The 6,000-nt window shown below is 34.5% G+C and overlaps 1 protein-coding gene across 4 annotated transcripts in view; it reads right to left on the bottom strand.

Moving 5' to 3' along the window:
- si:dkey-72l14.3 (Glyco_hydro_56 domain-containing protein) overlaps window positions 1-6,000 on the bottom strand; it is a 79,634-nt gene that overhangs the window by 11,003 nt on the left and 62,631 nt on the right. The gene's annotated exons all lie outside the window — the stretch shown is intronic.

Here is a 6,000-nt window from a genome sequence, read left to right as displayed (position 1 = left end):
ATCATGAAAAAATGAAACACAGTAGACAATAAAAAGTCGTCGCACTTGTTGGATATGAATTTAAGCATGCATCACTATTAGGGATGTCCGATAATGGCTTTTTGCCGATATCTGATATGCCGATATTGTCCAACTCTTTAATTACCGATACCGATATCAACCGATATATACAGTCGTGGAATTAACACATTATTATGCCTAATTTGGACAACCAGGTATGGTGAAGATAAGGTACTTTTTTTAAAAAATGAACCAAATAAAATAAGATAAATAAACTAAAAACATTTTCTTGAATAAAAAAGAAAGTAAAACAATATAAAAACAGTTACATTGAAACTAGTAATGAATGAAAATTTGTAAAATTAACTGTTAAAGGTTAGTACTATTAGTGGACCAGCAGCACGCACAATCATGTGTGCTTACGGACTGTATCCCTTGCAGACTGTATTGATATATATTGATATATAATGTAGGAAGCAGAATATTAATAACAGAAAGAAACAACCCTTTTGTGTGAATGAGTGTAGATGGGGGAGGGAGGTTTTTTGGGTTGGTGCACTAATTGTAATTGTATCTTGTGTTTTTTATGTGGATTTAATAAAAAAAAAAACAAAAAAAAACCTAACAAACCGATACTGATAATAAAAAAACCGATACCGATATTACATTTTAACGCATTTATCGGCCGATAATATCGGCAGACTGATATTATCGGACATCTCTAATCACTATAGCTCTTGTCTCAAAGTAGGTGTACTGTCATGACCTGTCACATCACGCCGTGACTTATTTGGAGTTTTTTGCTGTATTCCCGTGCGTAGTGTTTTAGTTCTTGTCTTGCGCTCCTATTTTGGTGGCTTTTCCTGTTGTGTTGGTATTTTCCTGTTGCAGTTTCATGTCTTCCTTTTGAGCGCTATTCCACGCACCTGATTTGTTTTCGCAATCAAGACTATTTAAGTTGTGCGGACGCTGTCCTTCTCTGTGTGCACATTGTTGATTGTCATGTCATGTACGGATGGATGTACTTTGTGGGCGCCGTCCGCTCCACACGCTGTAAGTCTTTGCTGTTGTCCAGCATTCTGTTTTTGTTTACTTTGCAGCCAGTTCAGTTTTAGTTTCGTTTTGTCGTTTTGCATAGCCATCTCTAAGCTGTAATGCCTTTTCTTAGCGGCACTTAGCGGCACTTGCCTTTTGTTGATTTTTGGTTTAAGTCAGGGGTGTCAAACTCAAATATAGAGTGGGCCAAAATGTTAAACTGAACAAAGCCGCGGGCCAAGGTTGAACAAATTAACCTTTTAATAGGGACCCAAACAAGTTTTGCTTTGAATATTGAACAAGCAAGGCTTATATAACTTTATAGTGACATGCAAAATCGAGTTTCAAATAATAATAATAATGATAACGGCGTGGCGAAGTTGGTAGAGTGGCCGTGCCAGCAATCGGAGGGTTGCTGGTTACTGGGGTTCAATCCCCACCTTCTACCATCCTAGTCACGTCCGTTGTGTCCTTGGGCAGGACACTTCACCCTTGCTCCTGATGGCTGCTGGTTAGCGCCTTGCATGGCAGCTCCCGCCATCAGTGTGTGAATGTGTGTGTGAATGGGTAAATGTGGAAATAGTGTCAAAGCGCTTTGAGTACCTTGAAGGTAGAAAAGCGCTATACAAGTATAACCCATTTATCATTTATTATATACAAATACAAGAACGGGATGCCCAAAAGAAAGTGGCAGGAGTGAAAAGGTACATTTTCTGTGTTTATATATATATATATATATATATATATATATATATATATATATATATATATATATATATATATATATATATATATATATATATATATATGGGAAAAATCACAAGACTATTTCATCTCTACAGGCCTGTTTCATGAGGGGTTTCCCTCAATCATCAGGAGATGATGATGAGGGAAACCCCTCATGAAACAGGCCTGTAGAGATGAAATAGTCTTGTGATTTTTCCCACACATACATATTACGCTCTACCACGGTATCGAGCACTATTTTTTTGGATAATCTAATTAAGACATATAAAAATATATATATATATATATATATATGTATATATATATATATATGTATATATATATATATATATGTATATATATATATATATGTATATATATATATATATATATATATATATATATATATATATATATATATATATATATATATATGTATATATATATGTATATATATATATATATATATATATATATATATATATATATATATATATATATATATATATATATATATATATATATATATATATATATATATATATATATATATAATGTACATACAGCACAGGCCAACAGTTTGGACACACCTTCTCATTCAATGCAATTTCTTTATTTTCATGACTATTTACATTGTAGATTGTCACTGAAAGCATCAAAACTATGACACCTGTGAAGTGAAAACCATTTCAGGTGACTACTTCTTGAAGCTCATCGAGAGAATGCCAAGAGTTTGCGAATAAGTAATCAGAGCAAAGGGTGGCTATTTTGAAGAAACGAGAATATAAAACGTGTTTTTAGTTATTTCACCTTTTTTTGTCAAGTACATAACGCCACATGTGTTCATTCATAGTTTTGATGCCTTCAGTGACAATCTACAATGTAAATAGTCATGAAAATAAAGAAAAGGCATTGAATGAGAAGGTGTGTCCAAACTTTTGGCCTGTACTGTATATAAATACACAGTATTATAGAGCTAGTGATTTAATGAGTCATGTTTTTGCCCATATTGGTCATGTTAAATCACTTTGTTTAAAGGCGCTTTAGGAAGTGTGGCCAATTTCTTTGCGTTATTTTACTGCACTTACAATATGGCGAACTCGCTGCAACTAGCCAACCGTTTACCTTCGTATGTCTGTGATGCTGCTGACCACCCATACAGTACTTAAAATTCTGCCATCTTGTGGAGGTACCGTAATTTCCGGACTATAAGCCGCTACTTTTTCCCCTCGTTCTGGTCCCTGCGGCTTATACGGGGGTGCGGCTTATTTACGGCCTGTTCTTCTCCGACACCAACAAAGAGGATTTTGGTGGTTTTAGTACGCAGGAGGAAGACGATGACACAATGATTAAAGACTGACTTTTCATATACCGGTAGGCTGGTTATTTTGATAACGTACAGGCGAGCACTTTGTATTACTTTGCACCGTTGTATTATTTGTACTCTGCACGAATGCTGTTCGCCATGTCAAAGATGTGAAAGTTTGATTGAATGTTTGAAAGATTTATAGTTAATAAATGGGACGCTTTGCGTTCCCAAACAGTCATCTCTGTCCCGACAATCCCCTCCGTGGTAGCAGGAACCCCTATATACTACGGTATTTACACATCAAAACCCTGCGGCTTATAGTCGGGTGCGGCTTATACATGGAGCAATCTGTATTTTCCCCTAAATTTAGCTGGTGCGGCTTATAGTCAGGTGCGGCTTATAGTCCGGAAATTAGGGTAATTAAAAAAAATTAAAAAACGCTGTCTATACCAGTGTTTTTTGACCTTGTGCTAATTAGAGATCCTGTTTTGTGTGATAAAGTGCATGGACAATGTCAATTCAATTATGAACAACAGGGTGCTTTGTATGCAATTGTATCACAAACTTATTCCTAGCCACTTCCTGCTCCGTCACTGATGAGAATATAATGGCAAATTTGTCCTGCCACTCTCTCATGGTGCATAGCATTAGTGCATCGCCAACAAAGCAGTTGGTATCGGGTTCAAATCCAGGTCAGTGTTCAGGTACTTTTTATATACACGTTACAGGTTACATATCTTTTATTATTGAATGTATCAAATGTGATGAATATTTAATGGCCCACAATGGAAACAAGCCTTTTGGCTTTTTGTGCCATCCATTTGCCTTTTTAAAGCATTACATGGATTCAATTCTTTAAGATTTCAATAAAATTCTCAATCAATCAATCAATCAAAGTGTTTATGATTTTATGTTTTAATGATGTAAAAATTCAAATTGTTATTTTGCACTGAAACATTTATATTTTAGAGCAGGGGTGTCAAAGTCAAGGCCCGCGAATGAATGATCTATGATATTTGATTAGTATTACAACCGGCCCGCAGGCCACAGCCGCCTGCTGCTGTTTTGCACGCACTACTACTCCATCATTTTCAAAGTGGGGTCCTAGGGACCCCATCAAGTCATAAAAATGGTGTCCCACAGTAAATTTTTGGGGTCCCACTTTTTTGTACCCGTTTTGAAAACAAATGACAAATGTATGCGTTATCCTGTTATATCTCACATTCTATATTGTGTTTTAGAAAAGGGTTCTCATAAAAGTTAATTCATTAAAAAAAATAATACTAAAGAAAACACATTTGTATGTATGTAAATGTATTCAGTTATGAACATTCATTCACTTTTTTCATTCCTTCATGGATCTAAACTTTCATTTTTTTCTATATTTTTATTGTAATATTTTCAGAATGTTTGTTCTGTTTTTAGCCAAAGTAAGACAAAGAAAACAATCTGAAGTTGTCTTTATTTTTCATTTTTAATGCCATGATTTTGGGTCCGCGTGTTTTAGAGCATGTTTTCCCTTGAATTTGTTTCGGTACAAAACATGTACCAAATTGAATACAAGTTGGATTAAAAAAGTGTAAAAATCGTGAAAAAATAAAATAACAAACCAATAGAAATCTGCTTAAGGCCCCAAAGTGGTACTTTGACTTCGTTCTCACAGAAAAAAGCGTCTAATCAAGAGACTGCATGATATGCTGCTATGCCTCACATAAGACTTTCTTGTTTTTGTTCAAACAAGATGGTGTTTTGCAGATAACGTGCCCGGAAACTATGGGGGTTTACTGTTTTTTTTTTTTTTTTTTTTTTTTTTTTTTTTATTTTTATTTTTTTTTTTTTTTTTATAATGTCCTGCCCAGCTTCTCGGGCAAATCATATAGCAGATGTAGATGCCCATATCGGCTGTTCAGATTTACTTTACAAAAGAGAAGTGTAGGATTCTTCTCTTGTTGCCTTACTTGTATTCTGACTTTATTAAATGTATTTATATTATCATTTGGTGCAGCCGGGCCGGAGCATAAGGGGATAGAAAGAGAGAAAAAGGAAGACAGAGGGGGGAATTGTGGGGACAAGAGGGGGATTAGACAGAGAGACAAAAACAACAACAGCAAACACAACAACAACAACAACAGAGCAACATCAGCAAATACGACATGTACAAATATGATGGTAAAAGTAATAGCAAATAAGCAGTTAGCGAAAATTAAAAAAATAAAAATAAAAAAAATACAGAAATGACAATGAGCATTATTACACTAAAAATGGAGCAATATGAATACCAATAGAAATAGTGCTATTGATAATAAACAATACCAGTACTTTACCTTTATTATCAACAATACAATTGTTCAAATGCAACAATACATATACGTCATGATAACTTGAGATACGAAAGAATGCAGAAAAATGGAGGGGAAGAAAGAGAAGCAACCTTAACCTTGTAGATTGTTATAGTAACAATAGGTTAAGCTTTGTCAGTGTGCCATGTGTTATACCCAGTTTACCCTAGGGCAACAACGTTAATATATGTTTGATGAAACGTGATTATGTGCATGAGTGTATGTGTGCATATGTACTTGTATATGTACAGTATGTGTATGTGTGCTTGTACAGTGAATGTATATGTACAGTGTGTGTATATGTGTGTACAGCGAATGTATATGTACAGTATGTGTATACAGTATGTGTGTTTGAACAGTGAATGTATATGTACAGTATGTGTAAATGTGTGTTTGTACAGTGAATGTATATGTACAGTATATGTATGTGTGTGTTTGTACAGTGAATGTATATGTACAGTATGTGTATATGTATGTTTTTACAGTGAATGTATATGTACAGTATGTGTATACAGTATGTTTGTATAATGAATGTGCGTGTGGAAGTACGAACTTTGAGTGTGTAAATATGTACTGTATTTATTTGTATAT

This window comes from Entelurus aequoreus, linkage group LG07 (assembly GCF_033978785.1).
Source record: "Entelurus aequoreus isolate RoL-2023_Sb linkage group LG07, RoL_Eaeq_v1.1, whole genome shotgun sequence".
Lineage (NCBI taxonomy): Eukaryota > Metazoa > Chordata > Actinopteri > Syngnathiformes > Syngnathidae > Entelurus > Entelurus aequoreus.
This window is presented reverse-complemented; position numbering and strand designations above follow the sequence as displayed.